Here is an 11,478-nt window from a genome sequence, read left to right on the forward strand (position 1 = left end):
GATCAGCCCTTGTGGTGACACAACGATCTGAAAGGTCACCGCAGAAATACGTTTCCTAAGCTTTATCCTAAGCTCATTAACTTTAGCAACGATTGCCAACGTACAAACATTCAAGACATGGGTCCCTCGAGTCACGGGTCGTCACTCACTTAAACACACACACACTTTGACCCACTAATGCGATATGACAAATAGGAAACTGGTTTACCTTTCAACTTCCTAGATTACTCTGGCACCCTTAGGTGCATCACCATCCACCCTCACACCAGACGCCTTTTTTCCTTTGAGGAACCTTAATTCAGTCACTCAGTTTTAGTTATCAGGGAAGTTTTTGTTTGAAATTCCCATAAAACATTTTACATCCATATAAGAATAATGATATTGAATTCTAATTTATACAGTGTGATCATGCGTACAATACCATATAAATTCAACATAACAAATAGAACAAATAAACCATACGATATGCAAAACACGAAGATAAAAACAGTATCTTTTTGTATGTCATTAGGTTTCTTCTAAATACTGTTACCGCAGACTTTTCTAGAATAAGCAAAGTCTGTTTTGCTTAGAAAGCCTCATAAAAAAAAAACTTTTTATTGTGTAAATACCTCTTTCTCTTTAAACCGCCTAGTCTGCCACCACAATCCCACAGCTACTGCTACTTTTCAAATTCTCAACCACCAGCTTGACAAGTATGGCTTAATGAAACACTGGTGGCCTGAGCCTTGATTCGTTTTAGTTTTTTCTTTTTTTCTCGAGATTATTTTCTGAAACAAACTGCTGGAACCTTACTTTCATTAGACACAGTCTGGATCTTGGCATGGGAGCGCGGGTCATACAAGGACATCCCAGAATAGGAAAAACAGCCTGGACAGAGCCTGCAGCAAAGCACTAAGAGTGGCAGGGATCCAGCAAAACCACTATTAGTACACTGGCCACTGGAGAGTCACTGAATACACACGTCTCAGGTAGAACACACACATCCCTGTACAACTATCTATGTGAGGACACTCATTGACATAATATACTCCCTAGCCCCTTACCCTAACCTTAACCTAATTCCAACCTGAACCTTAAAACCAAGTCTGAACCCTCAAACAGGCCTTTGAACAAAATGTCCTCACTTTCCAAAAAGGTCCTCGCTCTGAAGGTTTCAAACTCAAATTGGTCCTCACAAAGATATATGCACAAGAACTCACACATACACACACGTATTTGTTTGGATCACTTTTGGGGACATTACACACACATAACTGCCACACTAGTTTGAGGGCTGTCAGGTGATGTTGTTGACATGTATACCATGTGTATGTCACCTATCATGTTGTATGTAGTTTAAGGTTAGGTAAGGTTGCAATAAAAAGCACTTTTGACTATTCATGGTCAAAATACAGCCCTGTCCCTTATGTTCGTCAAGCATTTGAGTAGGTTTGTAGTTACTAAGCAACCGTCATGTAGTCCCTCTCAGGCTAATCCGTCTAGGCCGCTGTGGCTGCATGGAGCCTTCGATGCACACTGATACATCACCTTGGATCACCAGTGTCCTTTGTCCACAAGAGCAGCGCTGATACACCAAACTGCACGACTTTAGAGAGGGTGGCTGTTTTTCTTTATCGCATCACACAGCCGGGTCATTTAGCCCTGAAAAATAACTAATCTGTTGTATTGATAAAGAGTCAGCGCTGGGAAGATAGGTACGCTTTACACCGTGTCCCTCAGTCTGCTCGGCCTCTTTTGACTTTTCAGCCAGAAACACCACCAAAACTAAGTAGATAAAGCAGGGACAAAGTGTGTCAGCTGAGGTCTAATATGATAATTCTGAAAGTGAAAGACTATTCTCAAATGTCAAAACACAGAGATTTCCTGTAAGGCCTTTAATGTGATTTTGATTTGGACAGGAATTTCCCATTCCCCAAGACAGTCTTTAGTGTGTTTCAAAGAATGACTTGTCATTAGGGTATGATAACAGAGGCTCCCCTGGGATAGGTCTTCCTGGAATTGTGTTTATTTGACCTACTTAGAAGGTAAAAACTATTAGCAGGAAAATAATCCCCAAAACAAAATTATCACATTATTCCTTTCATGTTGGACAGGTTTCAACCAAAGCAAACCCCATGTGTCATGAAGGTTCACCTATAGGCTACAAGGTGATATGGCCCACTTCTCTACAGGCTCCCTCGACATAAAATGCAAAAATGCAGAATATAGTGCTGCATTAACTGTTAACATCCTGGGTTTCAAGTGGTTTGGGACATCTGCATTCACACACTCTATAAGCTGTTTTATGTCTCCATGTTTTATTGTCCAATAACAGCAAATGTAAAGGAACAATCTTAAAAATATGTGCAGTTCAACATCTTGGGAAATACACTTATTCACTTTCTTGTCTAGAGTTTGATAAGAAGATCCATACCACTCTGGTGTCTGGACTTTAAATGAAAATACAGCCAGCAGCCGATTAGAATAGCTTAGCATAAAGACTTGGAACGGGGAAACAGCTTACCAGGTCTGTCCGAAGGTGATAAAATCTGCTTACCAGCGCCTCCAAAAGTCACAAATTAACAAGTTACATCATGTGTTTAAGCTGTAGAAAAACAGAGGAGTAAGAATGTCACGTTGTGGTTTTATCTTGTCGTCACAAGGTTGACAGACAACCAGCAAGGACCCAAGATGCGAAACTTTTGCAAGATAGTTAAAGTTAGGCATTGACCTCGAATGGTTAGGGCAACGAGGCTCACGAGAGTTTTCGCACGTTTACGCAATTTGGCATTACCTTCTAGACACGACCCCAAGAAGTAGTTTGGCAAATAATAGCCTGTAAAACCCCAACTTGTCGTTTTTACCTTTGGCTTTGTGTACGGATTTTCCTGGTAGTCAGATTATCTCACTTTTGGACAGAGCCAGGCTAGCTGTTTCACCCGTTTCTACTTTATGCTCAGCTCACTGGCTGGTTGTAGCTTCATGTTTACTGTACGGACATGAGAGTGGTATCAATGTTCATCCAACTCTGCAAAAAAAGTATATTTCCCAATATGTCCAACTATTCCTTTGAGAATATATGAACAACATATGGAGAGTGTATATCATTTTTTAAACAGATGGTTTAAAGAAATAAAATTTACTTTATAGTTTCCCTTCTATGGGCTTTGCTTGTAAAGCGAGCTGATTTATAGGTCCATCTTGATTGTTTCCACTACTCCTGAGACTACACTGGGAACAGTGTTAAGAACATAATAATTCATATATGAAGTTTTAACACATCTGCATATTTGTGGAATTTGCCAGCTTTAGGAGCCTCACTTATAAAAACACAGGCAACAAAGCCTGTGTATGCTCAGCTGTGCATTAAAAGTAATCTCACTGACTTACTTTATTTACTACTGAACGGCTAGTGGATATAGTTTCATGTCAGAGCTGGAAATATAAGTTTGTCGTCTATAACAAAACATTTGTTTGTCTTCAACCTTATGCAGTTACTGAATTTAAGTGAGCATGTACCGCCAAGGTTTGTGAGAAATAAAAATGTTTTGAAAAATATTTATTTTAATCTATATTTTACTACCGTTTTTTTTTTCTTTAAATTTGAGCCAAGGCCCTTTAAAATCTCTGTACAAATCCTCGCTTATGTGTTTCCAGCCCATCCGGTATCAGCTTGACCTACAGCCTACCGCTATCTGTCAGGCAACTTACAATAACATGCAATGGACCATGTGAAAGCCCTAACCTGTCAATTAACAACAAGCAACCTATACGTAGTTAAAAGTGCTCCCAGAAAACCTTTGCACTTTGGAAGCTGGTATGAATTTCTTTAAAGATTGGAGCTGAGCAATGTTTTGCATAATTTAGAGACCACTTTTCTCTTCCCCCATGAGCTGTTTTCACTCACATGACCTGCTGGTTTGCGTGACGGAGGGGTCACGGACTCACACGGAGTTGAAAAGCTGAGCTGCTAGACAGTGTCTAACACGACGATTTTTTGTCCGTGCTTGCAGGTTCCTATGTGTTTGTTTAACAATAAAACAGAAAGGAATGTAAGTATTATCTATTTTTAATCAAGATATCACGTATTAATGAAGATGTCCAACAAAACACGCTCTGCATACAGACATCACACAACACACTTGGCACTCACTCTTGCGTGAATATTAAGTTTTTATTAAAAACATAAAAGAGCAATATTGTGCCTTCATCAAAAATTTAAAATAGGAGATATTATTACAGCTGCTTCTTTATAATAGCTTTTAAACACAATCTGAATGTCTTTTGAATATTTTAAACCTGAGTTTATATGCTTTTTTTTCCACTACCAAATTCACTGTGAGGAGCACTTGCCGTCTGTGGAGCCTGATTGTCCCTGATGAGGATCAGGTGGGTGAAGGTTATTTCTACCTCTGGTTTCCAGTGTTCAGATGCTGAGTCATTGTCTCATTGTGCGAGTTTAATTCTGTTAGAGGTGGGTGTATTGGCAGAAGTTACCACGTGAACCTTTCTGCATGATGTGCTCACAGCTTTCTGTTTCAAGTTCAGTCAGTTAGAGTGAGGTCGGTCTGTGTGGCCTGGCTTCTCAGTTTTGACCTGGCATTACTCTGTTTCCCAGAGAGTTTATCCTCTAGTCAGCTCCTCGGCAGTGGTGTTTTAATTTACTATCTGAGTCCACTAATCTTAATATCTTCGTGACGATAGAGAGACTTTTTTTCTTTAAGGCTCATTTTTATTAGGTAGTTGCGTCCCACTCCCCGTTACAGACATTCACTGCCTGTTTTGACAGAGAGATGGTATTAGGACTTGATCAAATAGAACAAGACCACTTTGGGACTTTCTCCCCAGATAATACAGCCTTAAGTTCTCTTAAATACCAAGCTCCCAATTTATGTTGAGTCACTCTGTTTGAAATATTAAAAGTAGGCCTGTCAAAGTTAACGCGATAATAATGCGTTAACGCAAATTTGTTTTAACGCCGCAAATTTCTTTAACGCATTAACGCAACTTGCTTTTTTTAAGTTGTAGCGGGCTCAGTTTTAAAGCTAAAGTGAAGATACTGGTACCACTGGTACCAGCCATGTCATACTAGTTTGTTGCGAAGGAGGCTAAATAACGCTCCAAACTTGTGAAAAATTTTGGTGAAGAAAAACTGATATGGCCATTTTCAAAGGGGTGTTTTGTTTTATGTTGTTAATTGATTTTCAATAATAAGCATATACAACATTTGCATAAAGCAAGCATATTTGCCCACTCACACTTGACAAATCTCCCTTTAAGGTACATTTTGAACTAATAAAAAATGAAAGTACTGTAGGGAGAGTCATTGTTTACTGTAAGCACATGAGACACTCAAGGTTAAATTAAATGAAAGGGAAGAAGGTACCTAATTTATTTATATATGAACCACTGGTATCCGTACAGCTGCAGTCACTGACTCAAAGGAAAGCTAAAATTGAATTTGGAGTCAATCCCACATAGGCTATTGCTCCAAATACTCAGTAGAGCACCAAATGCACAGTTAAAAATACAATACAATTTCCTTCTGTTTGAGTAACATTTAAAAACTACAGTTTTCTTTTTTTAAATGAAAGTATCTTTGTGATGTGTTTTTAAAGATTTACATGTTCAGTAGGAACAAATGTGCTTGGGGGCTGAGAGCTACTGACAGGCTGGGGAATGTGAGAAGTATTGAGAAGCTGTCAAATGCTCTGTTGGTCTTTTTGTTGAAACATATAGATTGCCGCCAGCCTTATTCTTTAAGGCAGGGGTGGAGCAGTCAGTAATCCGGTTTCCAAAAAAAACCAACATACACAAGAGAAAAAGGCTGAGGCGAAGCAAAACAGAATTGGCAGGCCTCCTCGATTAAAGGCCCAGTCACTCCGGTATTTCAAACTGCAAAATTAAAGGCTAAATCAATTCATTTCAATGACATTGATGCGGTCAGTGGGTTTGCTCGCGGGGGCGAAATAATTTTTTTTCACAATCTTGTTCAACTTTGGTGAACTTGGACTTGCAAATTTGCGCCAGCGACTAATAGCAAGTCGTCTTGTCAGACCTTTGAGGGGACAGAGAACTGGTCTGGGAGTTGTCAGTCATTTTGTCTTAGAACTTTAACCCTTTCACGGTGTGTTTTCTGTTCATGAAAGTTTATTGTAACATTCAGGTTGCCTAACGTCTTATTCGGCATATGGTTACTTAGCTAGTACTTAGCTCCAGCCTCTCGTGTCACTTCTGGTTGCAAAAAAACAAGATGACGACGGCCAAACTCAAGACATCAAAACTGTAATCCACAAACCAACTTGCACTGTGGTGTCTGGACAACTGCCTCTCACTGAATGTCCGATAAAAACCAAGGAGCTGATTGTTGATTTTGGGAAGCAGTAGGGGAGGAACTACTCCCCCCTCAAGATTGACGGGACGGCAGTGGAGAGGGTGAACCACTTCAAGTACCTCAAGGTCCGCATCACAGATGACCTGACATGGTCTGTTCACACAAACATCCTAGTCAAAAAGACACAGCAGCGCCTTTATCCCCACCGACGGCGGAGGAAATTCAGGATGTCACCACAAACACTCAAAACATTCTACAGCATACCACGGGGGGGTTGTGGGGGGGTGAACTCCAGCCAAAACGACATTTACACCAGGTGGTGCAGGGCCAAGGTTGGCAGAATCATGAAGGATTCGAGCCATCCCAGCAATGGTCTCTTTGAGCTGTTGCAGTCAGGGCCAGAACTGAGAGGCCAAAGAGGAGCTACTTCCCTTCAGGCCATCCGAATACTGAATGAGGATACTGCCAAAGCTCCTGACAAAACTACACCTCTGATGTTGCTGACAATTACCTCCATTAAACCCCCTGCATCCCTTTATTTGCATCATATTTAATATCTTTTTTTTAGAGTTGTCAAAGATAACGCAAATAACAACGCGTTAAAGCAAATTTGTTTTAACTCTACTAATTTCTTTAAGGCATTAACACAATTGATCTTCTGGAGGTTTTAGCGGGCTCAATTTTAAAGCTAGAGTGAAGATACTGGCCTCATACGAAACTAGAAAGTAAAGGGATCCCTTGACCTCTGACATCAAGATATGTGAATGAAAATGGGTTCTATGGGTACCCACGAATTTCCCCCTTTACAGACATGCCCACTTTATGATAATCACATGCAGTTTGGGGCAAGACATAATCAAGTCAGCACACTGACACACTGACAGCTGTTGTTGCCTGTTGGGCTGCAGTTTGCCATGTTATGATTTGAGCATATTTTTTATGCTAAATGCAGTACCTGTGAGGGTTTCTGGACAATATTTGTCATTGTTTTGTGTTGTTAATTGATTTCCAATAATACATATATACATATATTTGCATAAAGCAAGCATATTTTCCCACTCCCATGTTGATAAGAGTATTACAGTAAATACCTGACAAATCTCCCTTTAAGGGACATTTTGAACAGATACAAATGTGCGATTAATCATGGACAATTATGCAAATAATTGCGATTAAACATTTTTTCTGCACTATATTTCATATTTAATTTTGCACATATCTTATCTTGTTGTACATATTGTGTTGTTGTATAGCCTATAATGTATTTTTACTTTATTTTTTTAATTTTATTTTTAGATTTCAAGCACAGCATTAGAGACAGACAAGCATTTCACATCACAGTGTAGAGATATGTTGAGTGTGTGGAAAATAAAAACCTTGAACCTACCAGACCTTCTCACAGTGGCCCTCTGGTTGATGCTCGAACTGCTATTTTTGAATCTACTTGAAGACAACAGTCAGGACAGCGGCGACGTAGTGGAACAAGTGCAGGCATGCGGAATCATTTGTCTCAATGGTGGAATACAATATGTCACGAGCACATGAAAGCCTCTGTGGCTATATTTCTGTACATACACACGCCTGCTCAACTGAATGATTGGCATACTTCACATAGTGCACACGCAAGGGAGTGCTACCTGGTCAACCGGTTACATTTTGCTCTGTGTTTGCAAAAACATGAAGAAAGGTAACGTGACTTGTAAGAGGGATTCTTAATTTGTCCTCCCCAGCAAAAAAAGCTTTAAAAAGTAGCAGGATGATTTTCTGGCTTGGAGAAGCTGTCTGTTAATCTGATCTGCTGCTTAACGGTTTGGGGAAGAGTTGTTGAAGTTCATCAATAATGGACTAGGTCAGAGTACCAGTCTGCGACCTGGAGACATCGTGACTGTCGCGGCTCTCGGTGCACCGCACATCTGTTACTGCTAACGTGCTAATGCTGCCAGAGCTTGTTTATAGTCTGGACCTATAGCTACCATTCATCAAAGCAGCCACAGGCAGTCCTTTGACAGCTTCACGGGTTTAAGGTCAGTCTGTGTCTTAGCAATTTTTAACTTTAAAGAAAACTGTTCGACAATTTCGCCTTATTCAGTGTTTATATTTCACTGTCTAGAATTAGCTTACGAGCACAAAATGATCAGACAATAAGATAAATATGGGGGCCTCTTTTCCCCTCTTTTCTGATTTATGGACATATTATCATAGCATGTAAGAGAAAGAGTCATAGGTTTTACTTGTCACATGCTCATACAATATATGAGCAGTAAAATGCAGGGTGGCATACTCTTGAGGCTGTGCTAAAAGTATAATAGTGTGAGCAGTGTGCAATAAAATAAAATGAATTAGAATACAAGTAGAAAAGGAAACCTAAAGGCTACAATTTCAAAAGGTAAAACGTTATGAATATATTTAAGTATTGAAACACTGTGTATATTTGCCCAGTGTGTGGGCTATTTTCCCAGTACATAAAAATGTTAAATGTACATCTATCACAGCTGTAAGGCAAAAACAAACATGGTTTAAAATAGGGCTGTCAGCGCTAACGCGATAATAACGTTAACAAAATCGTTTTAATGGCAATAATTTCTTTAACGCAATCGATCTTTCGGAGGTTGCGGCAGTTTTAAAGCTAGAGTAAAGATACTGGCATGATACAAAACTAGACAACCTAAGGAATCCATTGGTACCAACCATGTCATACTAGCTTGTTAAATAACGCTCCAAACTTATGCTAAATTTTGGCTAGGAAAAACTGTAATGGCTATTTTCAAATGGGTGTCTTGACCTCTGACCTCAAGATATGTGAATGAAAATTGGTTCTATGGGTACCCACGAGTCTCCCCTTCCCACTTTATGAGAATTTTGAGCAAGTCATAGTCAAGTCAGCACACTGACACACTGACAGCTGTTGTTGCCTGTTGGGCTGCAGTTTGCCATGTTATGATTTGAGCACATGCAGTACCTGCGAGGGTTTCTGGACAATATTTGTCATTGTCTTGTGTTGTTAATAGATTTCCAATAATACATATATACATACATTTGCATAAAGCAATATTTGCCCACTCCCATGTTGATAAGAGTATTACAGTAAATACTTGACAAATCTCCCTTTAAGGGACATTTTGAACATATAAAAATGTGCGATTAATCGCGATTAATCATGGACAATTATGCAAATAATTGCGATTAAACATTTTTTCTGCACTATATTTCATATTTAATTTTGCACATATCTTAGTGTAAGTATTAAATACTTGACAAATCTCCCTTTAAGGTAGAAAAATGTGCGATTAATTTGCGATTAATCACAATTAATCATGGACAATCATGCGATTAATTGCGATTCAGTATTTTAATTGATTGACAGCCCTAGTTTAAAGTAAAAAGTGTTTTTTTTTAACATTTTTATGACACTTGTTCCATCTTTGTTATACTGTAATATTATATCACTGACATGATGGGTAATGCAGTAATACTGTTATAATGATGCCGGTGCACAAGAAACCAGTTACAAAACAATATGTTTAAACTGATAAAATGACCATTTGAATACACTATTCCTGAACAATATTTGTTAATACTCTATGTACATCACTTTTGCACTGATGCAATGTTATGTTTATGTAATAATTTGTTATGGTGAGTGTGACCTTCCTTTTCCATTAGCCTCTCTCCCTTTTGTTATATTAATTTTCTGGTCTGCAAGACATTGGATTGCACTACTGTTTTCTATTTTAAGAACACTTCCTGGGGTTTCTTTTCTTTTTGAAGTTGGAATTGGTTTCTCCAGTGCAAATGTATTTAAAACATTTCTTCAAACAGTCTTATTTGCTTTATTTATTCAGCGGTTTGCTCATTGTGCTTTAAGGAACACAATGTACTTTCACTGGTACATACTGTACTGAAGCGAAGAGAGGGTCGCTTAAGGTGACTAATTACATAAAACAGTGAGTCTCTTTTTGATTTCAATTCTTTTCATCAGAAAATCTGGACTTGCGTTTGACATGCGCTTCGTGTGATCATCTTGTGTTTCTGACCCTCATGGGGCATCCCTGACAGGCTGCTGCTGCTGCGTCTTCAGATGTTCATGAAATGAGAGGAGGATGGCTGAATGCTGAACAGCTTCGGTTACCACATCGAGCCAGAGGGTGTTTATACTGCTGTTACTATGGAGATATACCTCTCCACTCTCTGTTACGTAATAAAGTTTTAAAATTCATTTTTCAGAGGATGAAAGAACAATGAGCCTCAACCCCTTAGAGAGATCCACAGAGGGTGTTAACAAAAGTGGAGCCGTGTTTATGATCTAAACAACCTTGAGGATTTTAATTAGTTGCTTTCAAATTCATTATCACCATATGTATGATATAAGTACTCACCACTCCTGCAGTAAAATCCTCCTCAGTTGACCTGTATGTTCACTATTTTTGGATCTGTTAAAGTTTCTACACAACATGGTCAAACATTGTCGTGCAATCGCATCCTCATAGATTCGAAGCGCTAGGAAGAAGCGCCAGAAGCAGCATATTTGTCATTTGTTTTCGTGTTTGGAACATACTGAATGGATGATCACCAGGAAAGAAAGGATTATGTTGCAAGAGGGGTTTGAGAAGGTTCTATGGACAGTGTGCCCAAGGAGCAAACATTTCCGAGCCATTTTTGAAGCCTACAGGATATTAATATTCCTTGAAAGCTTCCTTTAAAAGCCCCTGCAGATGGGATAACGGGAAGCAAGCGAGAGGGAGGATGACATGCAACAAAAGGCCCCCGAGCATCTGGGGACGTTGCAGTTAGACCACCAAGCCTCTCTGATGCCACCATCTGCCTATACCCTCCACTGATTTCATCACTATGATGTCATCTCTTTTTCATTTCTCTTTCTAATCTCTCTTATTGCAAATAAGATCTGTTGTTCAACAGCAGAGCAGCATGAATCTCTCATTAGTATTAGAGTTAATTAAGGTGGCAAGGTGGTTAGCTTTGGTCAAAAATTCCACAAGGTACCTTTAAGGCACTGATATCATGATCTTATTTTTTTTATTATTACTCATATCATGAGTAGCGGGGCGGAGAAAAATAAAATAACATGTCGTCTTGTTTTTTGATGTTTTCGATCGATATCCGATTTAGAATCGAAATCGTGACACTTCAACACCGGGCGCTTC

This window comes from Sebastes fasciatus, chromosome 18, assembly GCF_043250625.1.
Source record: "Sebastes fasciatus isolate fSebFas1 chromosome 18, fSebFas1.pri, whole genome shotgun sequence".
In the NCBI taxonomy this organism is placed as follows: domain Eukaryota; kingdom Metazoa; phylum Chordata; class Actinopteri; order Perciformes; family Sebastidae; genus Sebastes; species Sebastes fasciatus.